The 24,659-nt window shown below is 38.3% G+C and overlaps 1 protein-coding gene across 9 annotated transcripts in view; it reads right to left on the bottom strand.

Moving 5' to 3' along the window:
* Nucleotides 1-24,659, bottom strand: part of ESRRG (estrogen related receptor gamma) — a 382,004-nt gene that overhangs the window by 298,657 nt on the left and 58,688 nt on the right. The gene's annotated exons all lie outside the window — the stretch shown is intronic.

Genomic DNA, 24,659 nt, shown 5'->3' with positions numbered 1-24,659 from the left:
AAAGCAAGTAGGTATGAGAAAAATATAAAACATAGGCGTAAATTCTATCTGTCTTTAGCCAGAAATATTTAAAGAACTTCAGAAAATCCCATGAAGTTTTTTTTTCTTATCCACTTCTCTCTTTCACTGAGATTTGATAATAGTCATACCAGTTGGGATTTTTTAATGCCACATGCCTTGTTGATCAATTGAATCAACTCTTTCTGCTAACGTATGAAAAATAAGAATGTTTTAAATACCATACTGCTTAAGACTGTTATTTACATTTATAATCCTCTTTTCTTTAAACAGCTTGACACCTTGAACATAAAACTGTGTTTTACAGATGCTCTCCTCTTTTAATTGAAATCACATCTCAGGTCGAGATCACCACTTTCCTTCTGCTTCTCTAACCTCTTCTTGCCCGAAGGCCTGTAACTTGTGAATTATTTAACAATCATATTTGCTGCTGAAAATTGATTTCTGAGAGAATCCATATTGATTGAGATATGTGAGACTAATGAGTTTGAGGTTAAGGTGTTTAGGTATCATTATCTCTGATAAGTTTTGTACTAGAATCTTCATATTTTTGCATCTCCTTGTCAATATTCAGTTTTGTGTTATATCTCTGCTTCGATACATGCCTATCTATTAAGGTAAAGAGCAAGGATGAATAAACATTTTAGGCAATGTCTGGTGTGTCTCTAGTAGTCTCCCAAACATGTCTCACCTGTAAAATGCCACAAGAAACTGGGGATACAAGCAAAGCTCAGCCAAACTTTTAAACTAAAGTAAAATAGAATAAGTAGCTGGAGTGAATGGGTGGCCCTCGCTTGAGAAAAAACAGTGTGTATACGTGAAGGATCTGTCTCTGTGTGAGACTTTATCTATAATCTTGTATAAGGACTCTCGTTTTCAAAAAACTCCAAAGCAGGCAAACAATAACAAAAAAAAACCCTCCAGAGTACTTGACCTTGGCATTAGACCCCGTTTGGAGGCGCAGATTTCAAATCAGCTATACGTATGATTTAAAAATGATACAGTTCTTTAAATGACCCAGCTGGAAAAGGATATTTTTGGTCAATGATCTATTTTTATTTCTGCTCTGCTGTTTCTCATGAAGCCAGATGAAAAAGACCTGTCCTTCAAAGCTAGTTTATAGCTTCTGAATTAGCATTTTCAATTCCTTTCTCTGGATGAAATCTACTACAATTTTGCTATAAGGTTTATTTTAGTGAGGAAAGGGAGCAAAACACTTTGTAAGTTATTTCTGCTTGTCTTTTAAGGTAAGGAACAACTAAAATTTTCAAAAGTTCCTTTTAAACAAGTACCTAAAAGTTAAAATAAGACCTATGCACTGCATTACAGTATTTAAGACACGTGTTTAAACTGTTGACTACATCCATTTTTGTTAACAAATTTATTTTATGTCACTCTTAATCAGTAGAGGTATATTTTTGTTACTATTATTGATTTTGCAGCCATGCCAGTTAATGCTATTATCTTGGATAGTACATTCTGAACAGTTACCCTTACAGACATTTTAAATAAAAACAAACATCAATTGGGAACTCAAAATGAAATCAGATCGCTTTATGAACCTGAAAGAACAACCTTCATACTATACTGCATAGTCTTCTTTGAATGACCTATCTTTTTACCCAACTTTGAGGATACATAGAATAAACTGGGCAAACAACAGGAGAAGAGGACACTTTTTTTTTTAATCAGACAAAATTGACATATTGAATCCTCTAATTATTCCTCGTTCAATGAGGAACTGAAAACTCTCATGATAGATAGTTAAAGATTCTCAGATATTACAACAGGAAGCATGATCTAAACATGAAGATGAGCATACAGACTTTATCTACATTAAGATAAATCAGCTATGCCAGCCAAAACTCAATAATTTTTTCCTAATCAAGATGAAACAATAAGCAGCTCCCCAAACTGAACTTTTACTCACTGGAGAGATGTTGAATAACTGTTATCTTAATAAGTTAGACTTGTAGAAACTCAGGACTACAGAGGATCACATTTTTCTGAAGGTTGGGTCTTGTAGTAGCTAGCTACCTGCACTTTGATGCTGTACCCAAAATCCCTACTCTTCCAGTCTCTCCAAACTGCTTTGTTCTGAACACAGACTACCTCTCACAACGTAGGTCTGATTTCAAGGTCAGCACCCTCAAGATGTTATATAATTTCAAGGTACTTGGGGCTCTAGATACTAGAAATCTGTTAACTCTGGACTCATTTAGCGAACTCATGTGCATGCCTTACCAGAAAAAGAACTTATCCCATCTCGTTAAGACTACTGGGGCAATGGTAATGTGGATGAATCTGCTAGCTATGCAGACTAAAATTTAACTCAAAGAAGGAAATTTGGATGTTGCCCTTAAATAGAGATCAGTGCTCAAAGTAATGTTTCTATCTTCATTATTATTTCATCTTTTCGACCAAAGGAGAAAAAACAAATTCAGCTCTATATTTCTACTTTAATTAAGAACAGGAGATTTTTTATTTTTTTAAATTAGCTTCTGGTGTCTAAAAAAATTTTTTTTTCCCCCTAATATTAGTTTAGTCATAGCAGAATACACTAGAGCAGGCCATCATTCAGTATTCTAGATGTAGTAATTTTGTGCTGGTTAATGCATATGTATATATGTGTATGTGTGCATGTATGTTCAGAACATTAAATACTTTCTTAACAAGAGTTAAAGAAAATCCATAAGTGAATGTTAGATAGCCATGCTTTCATAAATGGCATAAAGAATATTCCTTTGTCCTCAGATCAGAGTGAAGGTAATACCCCATATTATAACACAAGGAATAGAGAATGGCTATTTTCTCATTGCTCACTTCACAGTAGTATGAGGCTAATTAATAGATGGGAAAGTGAAAACAGGCAGTGTTATTTGTGAAACTAATTAAGATATGTGGCAGAAAAAAACAAGTGGACAGGCAATTTCCTGATTTTAAAGGTTTGTATAGCTAGATAGTTTTATTAGTCAACATTATAGGTTTTTTTAGTCCTCAGCTACATAGTTGTGAGATATGGACTCCACAATTAATCTTTCAAAGGCTGACTTTGATTTATCTCAGAGGGAGGTTGGAATAAAAAAGCAGATGTGTATTAATAAAAAAAAATAAAAATAAAATTAAAAAACAGCTTGTTCCCTTTATTTCCTGGTTACAAAACAAGTGCATTGATTTGATCTTCTAAACCTGTTCCTATATCCTCTCCATTTCATCTATTACCAAAGGAGGTGGGGAAGTGAATCTAAATGTCCGTTCCATTTAATTCCCCACAGATTTAAAATGCAAGGAAATTCTCACAACGAAAAAGCTTTGGTCTAAAAGACTCGTTCGTCAGCACATAGGAAGTTGGTGGCAGAGCCAAGAATAGTGCCCAGTTCTTCCAAGCACTTATCCACTGCCTAAATCAAGAAGCACAGAGCTAACAAAAGTTAGCTATTTGGAAAGACTGGGGTCTGAAGAGATCTTCCTCAACATTACAATTGCAAGTTTACAGATACCATTATTTTCCCAAACAGCATCATTTGATTTAGTGCCTTTTCTTTTGTTCAAACTGAAACAGTCAGTTTTAGAAGAGAAAGTCTAACAGATTTTAGTTTAAAAAAAAAAAAAATTTCAAAGCAGTAAAAAAAAAAAAAAACCAACAGTCAGATGGTCTATTCAAAATCTAACAAAATGTTGCTTGAATCCTTTAGTTAGAAAAATGAACTTATGACCCAGATACCCTAGGACCCTCTTAGATAACTCAGTCTTTACATCTTCCAGGTGATACAGTATTTCAAGACCCGTCCAATGTAAATCCTGAAGTATATTAATGATGGTTTTTGTTTTTTTTTTTATTAGTGACTGTACCATACAGCTCCCTGCTTAGCAGGTACCACCTAACTCTAGGAAAGGACTGGAAGCTTTGAAGAGATCTGTAATATGCATTCCCACAACAGCTGAATGCCAAAGACAAGCACCCAGCCAGCTATTTCAGTTCTGGTCCTGAAATAACATCCTGCTCACTTTCACATTTACGCAGACCTCAGCCTACCTGGGCTAAGGCTAGTGGGCCTTCCTGCCCACAGAATCACAGAATGGCTTGGGTTGGAGGGGCCTTAAAGACCATCTAGTTCCAACCCCCCACTGCACAGAAACAACTAAACCCATCAGCTGATGCCACTGAGGCCACAACAGCACTATCCCTCATTACCAGCCCATGCTAATCGCAGTGATGGGACAGGTTTGTGTGTTACCATCTCCATCACAGCCTACCAAAACCATCCTATGTACTGCCTGGTGTGCTGTTTCTCCATGGAGATGGGATGCAAGGTAAAGGAGGGGGCAATGTGGGTTGTGGATGTTAAATAAACAATTTTTTCTTACAGCAAACCCCAGCACCTGTTTTCACCATGTCACAGCCTGTGATGACTTAGTGTCTACCAAGCATGACCAAGCGATTAGTGGAGCCGTGTCGCTGTATCTCAACAGTAATGGGGCTCTCTTTCCATTTGCCTCCTATTGAACTCTAAGCGCTCCATTGGCCTGTGCATTTTCAGCTTGATGAATTCATTATTCTCCAGCTTTTTTTATTCTGCTTTTTTCTTTTTCCTTTCTCAGGTCAGAGCTTTCCTCAAAAGCCAAGTGTCTGTTTTTGGTTTTCCCTCTACACTTTTTTTTTTTTTTTTTAATAAAAAAAGGAATATCTTTTTTCTCTCTTTCTAGGGAAATGTCAAAAACTCTAGCAGTGACTCATTTATTTCAAACAGCATTTCAATATACATTTAGATCTATGTATATTAGACAGCAAACAATCATGACACTCAGCTTATTTATTTATTTATGTGGAAGAAAAAACATGCAGTTGTCTAACATCCTTCAACTAATGATATCTGGAAAATACATTTTTGAATTCTAAGGCAAGGAAAGCATTTAATTCGTATTCCCTAGCAAAAAAATGACACCACATAAATAAAATACAAAACTATTCGATTATCATTAAAAATATGACATTCATCCAAAGTAAGAAATGCAACAATGTGGCTATTGCATTTTGTCTTTAAATATTTACACGGTACGAAAATACGATTAAGCTATCTGATGTCCGAGTTCTCCTAGAGATATTCTTCTTTCCACCTCAAAATTGTGCCTAGTCAAGCAGAAGGGACTTTGGTCATTTGTCTGGCACTTTTAGACATCTAAAGGCCTTTTTTAGGACATAATTGGTGCAATACACTCAGGATAGTTATAAAGAAATAAAGGCATATTAATATTCACTGAAGCATAAATTGTTTTTAAAAGGCACAATTTAGGAACGCTTCTGCACTGTGCTCAAGCAGTCAGAGTAACAAAGCCAGAACTGAGCCTGGTATTTAGCACTAGATCTGCTATAGGCTTTACCTTTGTTACTCCATTTTCTCCATTAGAAAAAAAACCAACATTTTTCCACCTCAAATAAAGTGATCGTTATCTGTTTGTACTGTACAAACCTTTTGGACAAAGTCTCCACTACAATAGATGCTGTAGGAATGCAGAACCACATACTATTATAATGTGGGAGTGGCATACTCTTAATAATGCCTTAGGCCATTTTGAAACTATTAAATGGAAGAAGTATTTAAAAATTCTTATTCATTTCCTCCATTTAAAAAAAGAGTTAAATTTGAACAAATAAGTTAGGAAGCTATTTCCAGAATGCCCAAACTTCTTTCAGATTCTGAAGACAAAAGCACTGTATTGGTGCTGTCAGGGTAATGGACAAAAAAACAGCAATATCACATTCTTTTACTGTCTGTCACCAACTTTAGATCTTTCCAAAACGGTTAATTTCACTACTGTTCTGCTTATTTACCACTTAAGTGAATACAGTATATCATGGGCACATAATATAGTTTAAAGATGATCCAACCTAGACCGATTTTAAACAGTTTCAGGGCAAGAGTGTTTATTGCACTTGATAGAATTTGGAAGATGGGGAAAATTATAATTTTTTTATTTATGTGCAAATTTGACATTATCATTATCATATATTCCCCCAGAGCCTTGGATGGACATATTTTGGAAATATCAAATCAATAAGCGATTTAATATCTGTCAAGTGCTTTGGGATCTTTGCTTGAAATGAGTGTTAGAAGAGCAATATCTTACTCTCAACTCCATAATGTGCAACTGTGCCTTCTATTAGTACTAGAACCCTTTGGAACCATTATAGTTTATCAGCTAAATACATATTTTGGCACATTAACTAATTTTTGATTACCCAATTAGACTTTAACAGCTCCATCTATCATGTAAATTTTTCTTAATGTGCAGATTATGGACCCAATAGAACTTAATGGAGCTCCTTACAGTGTTCTGAGTCAATGCAGCTGGCACATGGACACCAAGGAAAGTATTTTCCTCTCAGGTAAGAATTGCACACGTATCTTCCCATGTTTCTAATAACAACACAAGAGACCCAAATGGGAGACAATTTATACCATTTTATATGTTGGCTCCCATACACCTCCACTTCTGACACCACAACAAAAGCTCATCTGCTACAGTCAACTGAACCATAACTGCACAAATGGAAACTGAGGACCATTTGATCAATACCTGCTCTTCTGGTAAACCATGGCAATTATGAAAAGGTTAGCTAGCGGATAGCCAAAGCGGTGAGAAATGGCTGGAGAAGTCTTCTTCCCACCAGCTACAACAGCAGACAGTAGCGTGCTGGAAATTGCGCTCCTTGTGCCTTGTGCCACTGTGCCTTCCTACCTCACTCCATCATCTCCCAGAAAACACCATGTGGGCTGTGCTCAGCACTGAGTCAGGCCTTCTCCTCTTCCCTTATGCAAGAAGCATTTTTCTTCTCCACTATACTGCCCCAGATAACATCCTGCTCCTCACACTCTTTGCCCTTACCTGCCTATGGGAGAGAATGAATTCTCATTTCCTAATGGAAGCACAGGCACTTAAAAGCCGCTAGAAAGAAAAAGGTTACTTGTAACACTGGGATAATAGTTGTGGAGTAGACAGCTGGAACAAAGCAGTTGACAGAGAGCTAAAACATTTAGGTAAAAAATCTGCACCCCTAGTCTAAAGGCTTAATGTATGGTACTGGCTTAACGCTCCCCACATTTGGCATGAGAATGAATACAGAACCTCTGCTCCGAATCAGCAAATAATTAACAGTTAGAATGGAAATGCAGAAATACAGTACAAGTTCTGCTGAGTTGGCTCTGTGCCCGCATCTGCCAGAAACTCCAGCTTTGTGGAGAGCAAACAGGGCTCAGCCGAGAGGAGATCATGCTCTGCTGCTGGAAATGAGGCAGATTAACTCCAAAGAAAAGTGAAAAAGGATGACTGCTTGCACAAAAGAGCAAATGTTTTCTATGCTGAAGTAAATAACTCTATAGTTATCTAAAGTACCATTGACTAATTGAATTAGTTTTTCTATCTCTCATTTCTCCTGGCCTTGACAGTGAAACTACTCAAGCTGCTCCCAGTTAGTCTCACTATCTCTCCTTCCACACAGGCTGTAAAAGCACAGCAGTGCAATGCTTTTACAACATGGAAACATTTCTGTTAGCATTCCTTTACTTCTATGAGGAATCCCTTTTGTATTGCTTCTGTAGGAAGTAACTTTTTAACAATTTCTTTCTTTCCTTGTAGTACTCCTTTAACAGAGTGTTTGTGACTCTTCGGAGAACAAGCTTCTCATGTTCTGCATGTGGTCTCACTCCTTCTGTGCTTCCATTCTTCCCCAGCATCATCCGTCCCTGACGTCTCCTTGTGTGCACACTCAGAGCTGACAGCAGTCACACTCAGCCAGCCGCACTGCCCCGCACTCCTCCATCTGATCCCTTTCCTCCATCTGACAAGGAGTTTGAAGGAGAACTACCTTGGACATAGCCTAATGGGCAGGCACTTCTACACCATCCACTACATCAGCAAGAGGAGAATAATGTGTTTTTAGTAAACAATTCCCACAACAAAAACCACACCTCAGCTACTGTTGGAAGAAAATGAAATCCGTTTTAACCAATCTGTATTTACATGGTGCTCTCCTGCTACTTGAAGCTGAGCTCCTCCTACAAGAGGATTTGACTCAGAGATCTCATTGTAGACTTTTTGTTATAAAGTTCATTTATTTCTTAGTCATCACTCCTACCTAATTTATTTTTCCATCTCATTCTGGGAAGCTGGCCTTCCTGGCAAAAACTCCAGTTGCCTGAACAGGTATATTTCTTTTACTATGCTTTGGTTGCACAAGGAAAAACAAATGAAGGTATACATTTTTAATCACACATAGGGACATTTCAGCAGTGCCAATACAAATTGCATTTTGCCCTTTATCTGCATACACTGCAGGCTGTGCTCAGACCCTCACTTCTGCCTTTCCAGCTGCAATTCGCACTGACGAAACATGCGCCTGGAATTTGGAGCCACAAAACAGACACAGGTCATGGCAGGCACTGCTCTACACAGACACCCACACAGCTCCAGGGACAGCCCTGACACCAGGTCTGTGTCTATGCCAAGATGTGGGCACAGAGGGTTACACATAGGCTGTCCCATACAGCGAAGGCTCCTCTGGGAAATCCCATTCCTTGCACTTGCACTGCTGCTACAGCAGCTCCGATGTAGGCTTAGCATACAGAGTGACAGGAACTGTTTAGAAAGTTTGACTGATGCCTTAAGATTTGATATTAGGTATAAAGTATCACTTACTCCTCAGTCAACAGTTTGAATATGGTTCCAGAGGTGATAACTAAAATTATTACCTTCTATGATAATTGTGCCCCATTTGAACCAAAGGGCTCTGTTTAGTTTCCCCGACTCACACAGAACAAAAAAAGTATTTAAAAAAAACCACCTCAAATCCACAAGTATCATTTCAATATTTGTGAGCAAGACTTATGGGCTGCAAGCATTATCAAAGTTTTCATCTCTGCTTAGTAGTGGGCTTACTAGCAGACTCAAAGCACTGCACACTAGGAACTAGTACTATTACTTCTGCAGGGGAAATGCAGGGGAAATGAAACACAGGATGTGAAATAACTCACCAGATGGGTATGATCTCCCATGCAGTTGTGAGAACCCTAAGATCACACGTGAATAAAGCAGAAGGCAAGAACTTAAAAATAAGTTCTATAAAAAGAAGAAAGGAAATGTAATTCCCATTGAAATTAATACTGTTTTTCCAGTGATTCTTCTGCAATAAAATTATCTTTCCAAATCTTTTGGGAAATCCTTCAGTGTTTTTGTTTATTTAAAATCAGGGGAAATATTAAAGACAGAAGTTAGCATTGCTGCGTGTAGAGGAGTGCAGCCCCATTGATCAGAACAACACTTCCTCAAGTGGAGGAGCTCAGAGTCTCACTGAGACACATGTTCATTACCAAGGCAATGGCCAACCACAGAAACACCAAACTTATACAGAGTAAAACATTACATACATAGCCAAATACTAAATGCAGAAATTCTGTTTCTAGATTCTTCCTCATAATGCTAACCAACACCTCACGTACCAGTAGAACAGAGTCTGTTATGGATGAATTAACCGAAAAGGTTGTAATTCTCTTTGTGACCTTCCCCCAAAGATAAACATTAGGTATCACTAGCAACCAGAAGGTGCACAAATGCTTTAGAATCACTCTATCTTTCACCTTAGCTGCCCTATGAAACATGCATGCCTCGGGCCTCTGGCCTGGCTCCATATTGCTTGCCTTTGGCCTTGGGGAGCCTAGTTCTCCCTTTGGAGACTCCCTGGCCTTTGCTTTGTATTGATTTAATGAACGCGCTCCAACACATCGCTCAGCTCATTCCTCTTTGTTGTAAAGCATTGGCAGTTACTCGCTTTGGACTTTGCAGCTTTTCATAAAGAGATTTTCACCCTCCTTCCTCTCCTCTTATACATACCTTTGATCACACAGCTTATTAGCAACTTTGACAATTAAAGGCTTATCACTGAGTAGGTAAATCAGCATCCATTTAGATGAAGTGGGGCAGTAACATCTTTCCAAAATTGCATCTTAGATTGGTGAATTTTACTGCATCAAGTAGCCTCAGTGATATAGTCCTCTTTGACATTTGGGACCTCAGGTTACATCACTTAAGTGAAGCTCTTAATTCCTGAGAAAGAGAACTCTTGATGAGAAAGTGCTGGTGTACTATTCCATGTTCCTATTCCTGGCTGCTGCATGAACATAGCACATCTTTACAGTGAAAAACAGCTGGCTCTACAAAGCTGCTGTCTGTTGACAAGTACATGCTTGGTTTGCAGTAAAATACCGATGACTACTTTGTTCTCATTCAAAAGCACCTGTACTTGAAATATCCATCCTGCAAAATGTAGGATCTACATGGAGTCAAAGGTAGAAATTATATATACCCTAAACTTGGGCTTCAAAAGAATTTATGCACCTACTATAAACAGCAATCTTGAGAATCCAGCTGCTCTCCAGCCCTGAAAACGCATGAACTCCATGTATTTTTCAGTCTGGGGACTGAACATACACCGGCACCTCACAGCTGCATTTCTACACACAGTTGAAATTGCATCTCTGCAAAGAATTCGTCCAAGCAACATATAGCATGGGACAAAATCCATATAGGAGCCATGAGCTGCTTCTGTCCCTAGCAGCATTCATGGTGCCAGCCTAAAAGCAACACACATCAGCATGGTCAGAATTTGCCCTGGCACAGAAAGCAACTCAGTACTGCTAGAATCCAAAATCGTTGCCTTGTTCCGCCTGTGAGAACCTGCTTCATGTATAATAAAACTCAAACAGCATGTTTTATCAGCTGCACTCCTCTCTCCACATGGCAGGAGGGTGCTCTTAGTCAGCTCCTTCTGTGTTTGTTTCTAGATACTTGAGTGCTCCTCTGTACAATGCCAAATTAGCACATAAATGCTAAGCACTATCACTGGGCTGACCTGTAAGGTCTTTACTACCTCTGAAGCCAGGGACCTGGCCTATAATTAGTTTTGAAGCCATTCTCTTCATTCTGACATCTGCTGCACAGTGTAAAATAAGTTTGCAAGTAAAACACAAAGATCTTAATACTGAATTGGTCTTTGCCACCTCATTTTCATATATTTAATCCTAACACATATCAGATATCATCTTTTATGTCGTGGACTGCAATGCAAACTTCTCGATTATTCTATCTTTCCTTTGCTGCTTTATCACAGTTCATCACATAGCCCTTAGAACAACACTAGGTGCTAACTACTGTGTTGTGCATGATCCCAGTCTCATTGTAGAATGTCTTGATTTAATAGAGAAATAAAATGATATAAGGTCGTAAGCTAAGACTATCATAAAGTGCATTGCAGGCACCCTAAACTTAAATGCTCCCATGCTGCCTCTTAACTTCAAGTGAAGCAATTTGCCTAATGCCCATAGAAGTGACACAATTAATTCCCCTCCCTTAAATAATCCTAACCTTTCCTCTCTAATGTGCCTCCATAAAAGAATGTTTTCTAAAATAAAACTGATTTTGAAAAAAATCATATCCTTAAAAACCCTAGCACTGAAAATACTGTCACACAGAAAAGTACTTTAGAAAGTCCTTCTTGCATTGTGTTCAGGTAATCACAGGAGATCCCCTTCTGAAGTGGAGACCAAACCCCACTCCAGTATAATGAGCACTGTAAATACACTCAGCGGACTGCGGCCTCAGCCATAAACAGCAACCTCAGCATCTTTCTGTTCATGTTTCCTACTAAATACTTACAAAGGAACGAACAACGTCCAAATGAGTCGTTAAGATTGGAACCTTTGTCCTGAAAGTGCAGTGCTTCCTTGTTACTCAGCACTCTGATATTTGCCACATCAGTTGATAGTTGGCTACATGGAATAGGGTCCATAAGTGCCACCCCCAACGTAAGAAACAGTTTTCGTTTCATAAACTTATATTTGGAGAATTTCCCAGAGGAAAAGATATGCAGTTTTAGGAGTATTACTTAATGCAACATACATACCTCCCATACGCACAAGAACATGGTCATTTTGTAGTATGGTTAGAAAATTGGACATAAAGTACTTATACATCAGTCATACATTCACAAACAAGGAATGGAAAACTACCTCTCTACTTAATCATACAAATCAGCCAAAAAAAAAAAAAAAGCCAAAAAAATATCATCAGCTTTCACAGGAAGAATTTATGGTATATCAAACAAAATGTTATCCAACTGGATTGTTTCCTCTCTCGTGTTTACTAGAAACATCAGTTACTAAGGAATAAAATACTTTTTTTTCCTAGAGAAAATAGGAAGCGTTATAGAAGTTATTATACTGGTATCTCAATGAGATTTAGCTTCAGAGAAAAAAGAGAAATAAATACTATTTCTCTCAAAAATTAAAGAGTTCCCTAATCAAAACATATCAGCTAGTAAATATATTAACCGACATATAACTCAGTTAAAAGGATGAGAAAGGTAAACCAGAACATGCCAACTGTGCATGCACACTTGCTACTAGACTCTAGATACCAGAACACTGAAGTTAACAGTAGATTCATGATGCTTGAAAATGCAATTGTACTCATTGTATACTTTAACATTAAACAATATAAAATATGCCTGGCATGTACAAATGCTGGTTCACAAAATGAGCAAAACAGGGATTTGCATTTATAGGCTAATACCAGTTCCATGCCAGTGGAAGTTTTGCCACCAATTTCAGTCAGTGCAGCATCTGCCTCCAAGCCTTGATAGAAACAAAGAGTGTCAGCAGTTTACCAGACCTGTCTGGATGCTGACTTTTTCCAAAGCCTTTTAGTAGACAGAATTATTTCAGACGAGCAAACCATCTGTTTTTCTCTTGACTCACTGGTAAGCAAATTGGGAAGTCATCACCTTCTCACAGCCATGATTCTTAAACAGATCGTTACACACCAGGGCACAGAAAATGGTTTTAGGAGTAAGATGTCTGCTGTACTCCCTTATGCCACCAAACAGGACCATCTACACACCTTTCCCATTCCTCACAGATATTTGTCTCGTCTGTTCTGAAAAGTCTCCCAGACATGCCACAACAAACTCAGTTGGCTTGCACTGATATTTCATTTTATCCACCTTTGAAGGTTATTCCTAATCTGAATTTTATTTGGTTCAGTTTAACAAACTACTTCTCATACCCTCCCACTTCTCTCCATGCACACAGAGAATAAACTTTTTACTTTCTCTTCCACCAGTCTTTTGTTCTTTTACCGCCCATCATCTCTCTCCAGCTTCTCTTTTTCCCAGGCTGAGCACTGTCATTTCCATCAATACTTCCTGACAGGTCACATTCCCTCTTATCATTTTCATTGCCTTTCCTTCGTAATTTCTCCTAATTCTGTGTACCTCCTTTGGGGTGCACTGCCTAAACCTGTGCATACTCACAGGCAAACTCCAAACAGAGTTGAGAAGAGCCACAGGACAACGTTGCTTCATACTCCTCACAGCTTATTTTTATTTTATGTGTTCAGCCCTTGCTATCAATAAATGTTCTTAATTTCAAAGCGCACAACATTTGTTCTGTAGGCTTCACAACTATTCTTAATTAACTGGAAGCTTTAACACTGTAAACAGCATTAAATTAAAAGAAGTCATACTTAATTGGGTATCTTCATCAGCCTACACCCAAAAATGGCAGAACACTTCAGGATTACTACCGGAAATATGCAAACACAGGCATACATACACAGCCTGAGTACAATTATCAGAGACTTAATATAATCTGTGTTCAGATGTGGATGTACAGAGATAAATAATCAACAAATACAATATAAACACCCACACACTGAGTGGGTCTGTAACTGAGAGGTTTATCTAAGTGATTAAGAATAACACAGATTTTCTAGCATAAAAAAAAAAAGGAAAAGGAAAATAATTACATAGCTGAACGTAACTACAGTTAAAATCTGATTCCCTTCTTTTACTGTCCCAAGTCTAGATAAATGTCTATGTGGAATATATCATACATATTTAACCATGTCATATTGTCAGTTCCTCCTCCATGTAAACATGTTCAACTCCTCCAAAGTCAGTTAAAATACATATATAACATCAATATGTGTGTGTGTAAGCCCATGGTAAATGAGAGTAGAATAAGGCGCTTGGCTTGCTTAAGTAATTTTGGTAATAGAAAAAAAAACAAGAAAGCACTTATATGCTGTAGTTACCTACTATGCAATAATTATAATGTAATTATACTGTAATTACAGTACCTGATTATCAGAGTATTGTAAAATAAACTGTTATCGAGGTTTTCTACTTCTATTTACAGTCGTCTGTGATAAAGACTAAGCCTTCCCAAAAATGCATGATAAAGCTTCTTATCACAGGTTTTAATGCCTCTAATAACTACTGTAATTCTGTATGATTTAGTGCTTTGAATAATCCACCAGGATTTTTCTCTAGATCTTTAAAAGGATTGCAATGTGTACAGAGGTGTCGTAGTGATTAAATTTACAGGACACTTACCAAAACAGTGATAAGAATGGGTGTTTAATTAACACATGTACACGTTGTTCAACTGTACGATCATGCGAAGATGGAAAGACCTGCGTGAGACCCCTACCTACTTTCAAAATGTTAAAAAAGAAAATTAAACAAAGGATTATCCTCACAATTCAATATATGAGCAGACATTCTGAGGGCAACATGAACTCCAGGCAGCACCTGAGTGTGGTACCAGCCTACTGTCTGTATCAGCCAAGGTTCTGTACTAGCTGGACATCCCAGAGAGAAAGGACAAAGCAGCGTTTGCGATAGTACAGGCAAGTTAAACAGCTGAGGCTGGATATACCACTCTCTTGGCTAGTGGATGGTTCAAGGACATTGCATTTCTCTTCAGCCATAAAACCTAAAAATATCAATGCTTTTAGGGCTCATTGATAAAAATCATTACGGACAAAATAGCTAAATGTTAGATTATCAGATGTTTTTGGATTCCAAGTCTCTAAAAAGCACACAGGCACTCTCAAAAATCCCTTTTCCCTCCATCAGTGGATTTATTTAGTAGCCAAGGCTATCCCTTCTTTTTATAACAGATAAGCAAATTTAAGTTAAGCAAGAAAGTGTTCTATCAGACAAAACCCCAACAGAAAAGAGCAGCAGACTCATCCATATAACAGGCCCTGGAAGACAACCTTTATCTCCCTAAGGAAGCTTTCCATTTAAACTTCACCTGACATTTTGTCCACTGTGATGCTGATAAAAAAAAAGTGATAGAGAGATCTAAAGGTGTTAACACATATGATCAAAAGATGAAAAAAGAAGTCAAGAAGCTCATGCAACCCACATTCCCACTGGGGAAATAGCCTTTTTAATATTAGAATTGTTTGTACTTTGAAATGGAAATCCCAGCATCTGCAAGTGCATGCAGTTGAAGCCCAAATGGGCAAGTGCCAGGAAGGAGCAGGGCAGGAGAACAGGCTTCAGCTCCATTAACAGAAACATCAGCTTTGTAAAAGCAATTCTTAATGATCTCAAAGACCTCCTGATTTAGTATTGGAGATGAGTGTCACTGGTTTCTTTAGCATGAGTCCCACGTATTTTATATCTCAGTGTTGGCACAGGTCTGAAGAGATGAAGTCACTGCTTGACCATCATGGATATGCCTGCTCTGATCTGCAGTGCTGTGCAGGGGCAGGCAAATACTGGAAATGGTGCAACTGCATTATTACTGTGCTCTGCACAGGCTTTTATACCCTGGTTCTCAGCAAGACTAATTATTCTAAAAGAAGCTTCACGGTACTGTAATTATCCTGCTCCCAAAACCTAAGTTACATCATTTAGGGCACTGTGCTTTGCTATTCAGGCAGATCATGCAGCTTTATTTTTTGCAACAAAGATTGTACTAGGGAGAAAAAAAGGCATTTAACAAGAATGAGCTCAGAGATCACTAACAGGGCTGAACACAATATAACAGGAATAAGCAGTAGGCACAGATGGTGTCAAACATCACACGCTCCTGAGTTTGATCAAATGGCCAGTGGGCAAGCAGAAGAGCTTGCCTACCTCATCCATTCTCTACAGCAGATGAAGGTGAGGGAACTTCTCTTTCCTTCTTTTGCTAGCAGCATTCACTCAGCAGTGCATGGAAAGAGACTGGTAGAAATTTATTTCTCAGTGCTGACATCAATAAATTACTTAGCCAGCTCTTGGGACTCTCAGAAAGTATTTAAAACATAACCATCTCTTGGTTTTGGCTATTCTGTGGATGGGCCGGCAAACTCACTGCCATCCTGTGCAAAGTTACAGTTGTCCTATAGGAGAAGAATTGACACTTTTACTAAAACATATGGGTTTCTCCTTAGCTCAGCCTTCCACTCCAAGCTCCAAATAAAAGTAGAGAACACCATTTTGCAGGCCAGAAGAAAAAATGCAGACATTAGACTAGCAGGTTACCTTTCAAGAACAGGATCCTACAAAATTTCCTGCAAAGGTTAAGAATATTGTTACAAGTGTAGAGCTTGTACAGAGGCTAAAACTCTGCAAGCAATGCACTAGTCATCCCCATTACAGTTTGCACTAAACATTCAAAATGAATCAGTAGCACATACAAAACTTGCTTGTCAGTAAGATGGGCAATGGGTCTAAAAACCAGTGCAAGTTCATCACACATTAGATACAAAATCCAGACTGACCTGTGGGTGAAGCTGAGATGGATTTTAATCAAACTCTTCTCTTCCTGGGAGAGAATTTACAGTAGTAAACATTATTTAATATCCTCATTAAGGGAGACATTAACAAATAAGAAAAAAATAGCATCTGCTCAGTGACTCCAATGTTTTCATCTGTGCTTGTTCGTGCCTTCTGTGCGTCAAGACTACTAGCTGCTTCCAAATGTGATGGTTAATCACATTTTTGTTACATTTCAGCACAAGATGACGAACAATTAGATTTGCAGCTGAGAAATGGGGGGGGAGGAAAAAAAAGAAGAAAAGCTGCCGCCTCTTCAGCCAAATGACTCAGAGAGGGAATGGCACATCATCGTCTTCAGACCTCAGAAACTAAGTGATCTGTGAAATCTTCAGAAATGTAGATGATCTAGCTAACTACAATGAGGGTGGTTTTAAACTCAGATAAAACAATCTGTTGTAACCAACCATGCACGGTCTTGAAGTTTATCATTAAAAAAAATCCCAAAACATTCATGTAAGCATCTCTAGCTCACTTTCCTTTAAAGAAGCTTGCTTACCTTTCTATCCTCCCTCTGCTCTTTGCCTCAGTACAGAGACAAGATGTCGTGGAAGGCACCTGAATGGATTTCATCACAAAATATAGGCCGTATCCTTCATTAGCACAGAAACAAAAAATGAGCTTGTTTTGATCTAACTCTGTGCATTTAAAGAACTACCAGCAGAACGTAAAATGAAGCAGAGAGGTCTATTTAAGGTCTCAGTGTTCCAGCTATTTTTACCAAAGCTGCCAGGGATTGCAGTGGGAATGCAGCTTGCTGAATGGTGACAGGAAGCAGCTCCTAGGCTGGAGCAAACTGCAACTTGTGTACAAAGGAAAAGATGCTCGCTCTATGGAAGGCATATGCGTGCTGAATTGCATATGTTAAATTAAAGACATCTGCACTTTGGCAGAATTTGGACAATGACTCACTTATATTTAATTATGTAAAAATTTCAAATGGGGCAAACTCCACTGTAGTGACTCACATTAGTGCTACCACATGATCTTCTGATAACTACATCAGTATATAACTCATGTCTCTGCTGCACAGAGTTTCTACAGAGAGAATGACATATTACCTGACTAGCATTAAAAGGACTCCATGTTCCCAACAATGACTAGTACATTAAGTAATGCTTCAGAAAGTAGCACATACCACATGGAAGGTGTTTTTTTTTTTTTTTTTCTCCCTTGACACAAAACGACATATCCTCTAATGACAGTAATTCACTGTCATTCAAAAAATCAATTTTCTGTTTGCGTTTCATTTCCTTAAATTTATATAGTTGTGGGGAAAGATTCCAGAAGTAGAAACTTACATCATTTCCTCTTCCCAAGAAGAATTATGTTGCTGCAGACCTCCTTGCACTCCAGTCCAATACACTCCCTGCTCAGCCCTAGAGACGGCTGCTTGTACACCTACAGCACCTTCAGACACAGAAATTTCTGCCTTGATCTGGCTGTGAGGTTACCACGAAGTTTCTCATGGCTCCAGAACCACCCTTGGGCTTTTCCCTGCACCACCAACATATGTTATTTTGCTTGATTTGAGTGTAGATGATCAGAATGGACTGGTTATGCATCCTGTGTCAGGTTAACAGCACTGATCACTTTGAACTACCCACTGTGAAGAAAAGCTATCCTATACTTGTTGCGTCAGATTTTCAATAGTAGCAAACACCTTACTTTGACATTCTTCAGAAAAGACAGGGTCCCTTGCTGATCTCCAAGTATCACTGCATTTGTATCCCAAAGTACCACTCCATCACACTTTCATTAAGAGTTTGAAAAATGATGTTAACCATGAGGCTGTTCTGACAGTACCTCCAAGTTTACTGTATGAATTGACTAACCCTTAAGTATCAAAGGGATACACAAAAGGCATTTCCACAATAGAAAAAAATATCTCAGTATGACAAATATAGCCTTTGTTGAAGCTAGATGTTGACCATAAGTGTGGATGAGGAGTATGATTGAATGTAGAGAAGACAGTACTCTAAATCGTGCAATTAGTTATTTTTTGCTTGTGGAATGTTTTGGCAGTACAGTTACAGGGCACTGATAGACTAGGGCTCCTAAACAACAGTTTTCCAAAAGAGCTCAAACAGCTCAGAAAATAACTATACCTTTTAAGCAATTACTTTAGAAGGATAATGAGAAATGATCCCAAGTAGCCTTTGTATGGCTTACGTGTGAAGCTAGGCACTGAAGTGCAAGCACAGTGTGAGCAGCAAGAAACAGCAAGTGCAGGGAACCTGAGGGAATGCCTCAGGCCAGAGCAGTGCCAGAGGGGATGGGATCCAAACTTGGGCTCAGAGAGATGGGGCTGGTAGGAAGAGGCTGAAGGCACTGTGACCATGTGTGTAATGAGCTGGATCAAAGAGCAATGAACAGATACGTAATGTGTTCCTTTTTCTTTCTTCACTTCTACCAAAGTAAAAAAGACATCCTGACTATTCTACAGTCTTCCATTTCATCTTTCACTTATTCTCTTTTTCAAGGCATATAGTACCATGGGATTTTTTTTTTTCCTCAGGGTGCACATAAAAGTTAGTTTCAAAATTGCAATCCATATTAAAGTTCACCATAACACTCATCCCTAAGTGTAAAGGTAAACTGCCTAGAACATGAGAACAACATGGGTGTTGGGTGATGAGCTGGTCATAACATAGACATATCAGAGCACAGAGGAGTTCATTTCATCCCTGTTATCACCTCAGGGATCCACACAACACACAACTGGGGAGGAGAGGTATAAGACATACTGCCCTGTTGGCTCCACACTTATTCAATTTGTACATTTAGTGCCACTAGGGACCAGGAAAGATGCCCTGATATGCCACTCCAAGGTGTTGACTGGCACATATCGCGGTTATCCTGGTTCTCTTTCCAAAGAACAACTTAGATCCTCTGGAACATGTTATAAACCATAGTAAAACTTGCCACTGATATTTGAATCATACATTAATAAACATGAACAAACAAATAAGTAGAGAGTCAAGGTAGGACCTGTGCCTAAGGCTTTATTTATTTAGGATACCTCTGGGCCAGACTCTCTGTTGCCTTTCAGACACAACACTGCGATGCCTTCCACCTCATTCAGATCAGTACTCAAAAAAAAGTTCTGTTAACAGAAATACTCCAGAAAATAACAGAAGTTTCAAGATTGCAAACAAGATTTACTTATTTGCAAGCTGAGGCTCAACTTGATGCAAGTATTTACTTTGACTAGAAGTAGGAATAATATAAGCGTATCTTCTCCAGTAAGTAAAGAAAGATGGTGTCACATGACTTTTTACCCTAGGTGCTGTTCATACCCTAGGATGCTTAATTCACAAATTATTTACCACTGCAGAATGATATTGGATATACAACTCCAGGCAGAATCACAGAGAGCAGCATTGTATGTACACAGAGCTAAGCTTCACATTCAGTAGCACCTCTTCCAGCTGACTGCAAGCATCTCTACAGTAAATACCCAGGCCAAAACACCACTTGGAAATTCATTAGCAAGCACAGCAAACAGCAGTCCTGAAAATAGCATCATTCCATTCAGTGGAATGAAACCAACCCCACAATATTCTATGTTCAAAGAGGGAAGGGCAATCTTCTTCTAAACCTAGCTTCTCATGAACCTGAATCCAATCACACATTTCCTTTGTAACAGCCATCTCTATTGCTGCTGTTCTACAAAACTTACATTGAATCACGACCATCTTAAAGGTCGAGAGTGGTATTTCAATAAATAGAGAAACGTTTCCTTAAATCACTTGTATTCCTCTTGCTGCAGACATTTTGGCTCTCATCTCTTGGTCTTGCTTAGCTCCCTTTCATATGAATGTCAAATTTTGCATTTGCTGTGTGCTGTCATCTAGGCTCCTGCTGCAAACAGTTTGTTTTTCCCTCAGTTGGTGCACCAGATTAGCATCCCCCTCCCCCCCACAACAGAATGCAATTAAAGATCATGGGAAGACAACACACACACAATTCATAAAGTTAGAGAATTTCAGGTTTAGTTCTGCTTTCCAATATTACATGCTCCAGTTCACATCTATATATAAAGATAAATATAAATGGCTTTGGTCACTGAATATCTATTAACTCCTTGTGAATCAAATCTCATTGAAGCACTGAGATGACAGCAAGATCCACAGCAACTTAAGAGAAAGAGCCTATGCTCTTATGAGCAGCACCCCATCCAATTCACAGGAAATGAAGCCTTTTGCCCAAATATTTCTCTCTTCACCCTATCATCACTAAACCCTTACCACTCAACAGTTATGATCTATAAACCAGAACTACCTCTATGTTTACCACGTACAGGAAAATGTTTCAGTACCCAAGTGAAATTTAAATCTGAGAAGCCTGCCAGAATGATCATCTTGATAGCCTTGATAGGTAGAGAAGAACAACCAATTGGCTCTGCAAAAGTCAGGGTTGGAGGTAGCAATGGTACAACCACCTTACAGCAGAGGTTCTCTTTTGTACAGTCCCACTTCAGTTTTCTGATGATAGGATGGAAACATCTGAGACATTAGCTATTATAAAAGCAAAGCAAACCAAAACACTCAATCTGCTTCTACAGAATGGATAAAGATATCAAATTTTCATTTTTCTTCTCAAAGAGTGAACAAGATGCAACTGTTGATTAGAAGAGCCCTGTGGCAATGGATTTCTGGAAAGGAAAAACCCACCAAGTGATCTCTTACTGTGAAGGCAGGCAGCAGCTGGGATGCAGCTCAGGACTCCACACCCCAAGGTCTACCACAGCTAAATCAGATTCCAGTCTGTCTCCTTGTTTAAGAGGAAAGAGAAAGGAACAGAGGTCACTGAGAAAGAAGATATCCATGCCAAATCATTTGACACACAGCATTACACAGGCAGAATTCATAACTTATCTAACCTGTGAAGACTGTGGTGGATTTCTAGAAAATAAATCCAGATGTTGTGGTGCTTCTTTAACCACAAAATTCCTCCCTCTCCCTCAGATAGAGGAGAAAGTACATATTCACCTTTACTGTTGTTCTACTGTAATTACTTTTTATGGTCAGCCTCCTCCATTATTTAGAGGATTGCAGTGCAATAAATGGAAAAATGAAGTCTAGCCCAATTATTCTCCATTGTAATCTAAATTAAGCTAATACAAATTTGTATACATATTTCAGTGGAGTTTCATTTTCAAAAGTTACTTGCTGAATTCGAACATATCTTCTGACACTATATTACTCACTATATGCAGTAAAATATATTCTAATGCAATACAATAAAACTGAAAAACCAATAAATGTTCCTATTTATTGAGAAATTGGACAAAAAAAAACAGCTTATTGTCAGTTTTTAAAGACTGAAAATCAATAGATGATAAAAGGTTTTATTTTTTGTTACTATTAGACTGTTGACTCTAGCAATAAGAGGGACATGGATTAGAAACTGGGGGAGTAAAGAACCAGTGAGATATACAGTTTGGAACTTCTTGGTTTTTTTAGATGCTGAATTTTCAGTATTTGTGCAGTAGCAGCCATTTCAGTGCAACTACTATTGAATGGATCCTCCATTTTGTTGACAAAGCCAATTTTAAGTATTTCCCTGCATTTAAGAGCATTTGTAAACCAAGGACGCTCTTGAACAGACTTGATTCTCCTAAGGAGCATAAGGAAAGGAGATCCAACTTTCACTTATATTCACATTCTGCCAATCTAAAAAGTCCTCAACCAACAGAATGAACCACAGCAATTTCCAAAAAGAGAGGAAGTGGAATTCTTTCTACTCCAGATATTGCAGAAGTCTTCATATTGCACTAGAACAAGCTCTGATAAGCTTGCTTATTAAGGTACAATGAGTGCAGTGATGGAAAAGCTCCAAGCCATATGTCTTTCCCATGCATGTATTTTCTAAATCCCATGTGAATTGAATCCATTCAGATAAGCTGCTCAGTGGGTTCCCTATGTCTGCCCCCAACACCATCCAGCCTTCACTTAATAACAAACACTGCCAGTGCTGGATGAAAATGAAGTTAAAATGGCTGTTCAGTTCGAAAAGACCTTAAGCTCCCATGTGTTTTTTTCATTGTTGTTCTTCTTCACGTATAAGGTTTTCAGCACCAGAGCTGTGACTGCAGAGAACCTATGTGAATCTCTCATCTGCAGTTGGCTAAGTTTTATCCAATATAGAGGGTCTATTCAATGAAAAGGTCTAGAAAACAGAGATTTTAAAGCATTTCTTTTTCCAGTAGAATTTATTCATGGGAAACAGTTTAAAACTTGTGGGTTTTTTTTGTTGTTTTTTTTTTTTTTTTTTGTATTCATTATACCAAAACCACATAATTACGTAGAAGCTAGAAAAGCATTCTTGTTCTGCAGTGCAAATGAAATAGAAAAAAAAAAAAAGCAGTGATAAAAATCACTGATATAAACAGAAACATGGAATCCAGAGTCCTTCCCTAGTGATCTATTCCAACACTCTTTTAAGTGTACCTATAGTTATGGCTATTAGAAAGAAACCCAAATATAGATGTTCTGCTCTAAGTTCTGGAACAACTCTTGAAAGAATGTCAATTATAATAAGGAATTAGGGCTGCTTCTGGATTTATATTCTTGGTAAAGCGGTTGAAATCTTGCTAGATTGGAATAGAGTAGGAAAAGACTACAATGCTTTCATATGCACAGATGTTCGTCCAGCATGCCTCTTATAACAACGGTCACTGTAAAAGAGAACCAGCAGAGTTGTCACGTATGCTTGCAGTCATGCACAACTGTGCAGCACCTGACTTTGTAAGTGCACAGAAGTGTACAGCTGTAAGCCTATGGAAAAAAAAAAAAAAAAAGTGTCCCAAGACTTTGAACAAGATGATAACAAGATGATAGTGTGCAGAAAGGGATGTCCTGCTGCTGGCCCCATTCCTGCACTCCTCTGATGTAACTCTTTTGCTTCAAACTGAGGGCAACACAGATATCAGTCATTTCTACAGCATGGTTTCTCCTGTTTTCCCAGATAGAAAGCTAGCTTTTTCTAAAAAGGGGACTGTTACCAGATATGCATAACTGCATACCAAAAAAGAATCATGTTGTTCCTCTAAGCTTTTGCTTATGTACTCCATGGAAAATAACTTTGATGAAGTAATTTGCCCAGAGCACTGCCTGTCTGGAAGATTTCTATAATTTAACTGCAGTTCTGTAAATAATTTGGTGATAGACAGGCCATCAGCATAATTTGGGGCTAGACCCATGTAACATTAAGGAAATGGCCAGCAGGTCACAAAGTAAATCTGTACTGAATCCTAGTACATGCATTAAAACACATTAAATTAAAACATTAAAAACAACCTAACTATATTGTTTTTGGAATCTGCTCATTCAATCTAGAGGAAAACACTGAGTTTTGCTTTGGAAATGAACACAAAGTAATTTCATATTGCTTTTCACTGAGAAAAAGAGCACTCACATATGTTACACCTACAGACTTCAATAAAAATGTGCAGTATTTTTATACAACAATATCCCTAATTACTGCTACAGCACAATTACGTAAGGTTGCATTTTTACTATTACTGAACTATCAGTAAGTTTCACCAAATTCTCACGGTTCTCCTTTTTTTTTTCCTTGTAAAAGAGCAAATACTATTGCCCTGATTTTTAGTCAAGCCTTAACTGAGACTGCAAGATAAGAGGTACAAAATTGTATGCATGGTACATTGCACCTTTAATCATCTACCCACCTGAAATACTCAAGTAAGTAAATGTTCCAACTGCAGGCTTAAAACAAATGAGATCTGTGGCACATGACTGTGTCCGCATTACTTGAAAATTTGTGTTCACAGCCCCTGTAGCACTTCAGCCACAGGCAGACCACAGAGAGACCAAGTTAGCAGTGGAGCCAAGAAAAGGTCTGAGATTAGCATTTTGCAGCTGAAAAAAAGAGGAGAACCAACAACCTCAGGATGCTTTTCATGTCATCTATGTAGGGATGGCCATTTCTTCCCATTAGAAATATC

Source organism: Meleagris gallopavo, chromosome 2 (assembly GCF_905368555.1).
Source record: "Meleagris gallopavo chromosome 2, MGAL_WU_HG_1.1, whole genome shotgun sequence".
In the NCBI taxonomy this organism is placed as follows: domain Eukaryota; kingdom Metazoa; phylum Chordata; class Aves; order Galliformes; family Phasianidae; genus Meleagris; species Meleagris gallopavo.
Note: the sequence above shows the minus strand (reverse complement) of the source record. Positions and strands in the feature narration are given on the sequence as shown.